The sequence below is a fragment of the Tarenaya hassleriana genome, unplaced genomic scaffold, assembly GCF_000463585.1.
Source record: "Tarenaya hassleriana unplaced genomic scaffold, ASM46358v1 Cleome250, whole genome shotgun sequence".
In the NCBI taxonomy this organism is placed as follows: Eukaryota; Viridiplantae; Streptophyta; class Magnoliopsida; order Brassicales; family Cleomaceae; genus Tarenaya; species Tarenaya hassleriana.
Window position 1 is genome coordinate 105,204 of NW_010965776.1, and position 1,193 is coordinate 106,396.

Below are 1,193 nucleotides of genomic sequence, written 5' to 3' on the forward strand. Positions count from 1 at the left end.
TGCTCCTCTAGCTCCTCCCATGTCGTAATCGAGTTTGGCTCAAGAGTGTAGAGCCAATCTCTCGCCCGGTCCATCAGTGAAAAAGGAAAGGCCTCCAAATATACATCCTCGATGGTCATCCCTCGTGCCTTCTAACTGATCTGCACAACATCTTGAACTGAGTCAAGTGAGCAATGGGATCCTCCGTAGGCCGTCCTCTGAAACTGGCTTGACTAAACATCGTGATGCACTGTGGCGGTAGCTCGAAACTGTCAATGGGCGGATGGTTGATGCATGATAGGAGTTGGGTGTGCTTCGGTGCAATGTAAGAACCCAAAGTCTCCTCTGCAACATAGGTAGCTTCGCCCTCGGTCTGCTGATCATAGAGCGGATTCATGTGCTCTTGATTCTCTTGATGATCCTCATCATGAACCGCACGGTCTCAAGGTACGCTCAATCTCTGGATCGTAGACTAGGTCTTCTTTCCGAGTAGAGCTCCGTGTCATGCACTAGAATCCTGCAAACCGCAAAGAAAAAAGAAGAACTCGAAACCAAGTGAATCCGCAAAAACCAAAGAAAGAAAAACAAAAAGAAAAAGAAAAAGAAAACAAGCAAAGATCTAGAATCAATAAAGACCTAGAAATAGGCTAACCAGTCCCCGGCAACGGCGCAAAAACTTGATACGTGTGTATCGAGTCTAAAATCTATAACCCGATTCACAACTCACCGCAAGGATACGGATCGTCGTAACACGGGGTCGAACACAAGGACCGGTTGCTAAATCCAAATCCCAATCGAAAATAGATCAAAGCAAGCATGCGAAAGTGATGGTGGAAGTAAGTGGAATCTAAACTAATTAAAATAAGAAAGCAAAAAAAAACGTGTAACTATCAAGCAAAGATGACTGTGGGTGTCGGGACCGTATTTGCGTGTATGGGTATATGCTAAGCATGCGAGAATCACGATATTGAATCTGTATTCGGGAATCATCAAGTAACAAAAATAGAGAAATCACCTTCCAGCATATAACTCACTATCTAAGGTTTTCTAAATCAATATCCCTATGTGATTTATCAAACTAGATGCATGAAGAACGCTATCATCAACCCTAGATCGATCAAACCATATTCCTATGTGAATAATACGATCTATCCTATCGATTCTGATCCGAAACTAAACCCATATTCCTATGTAGCTCAGAATCTGAAATAATT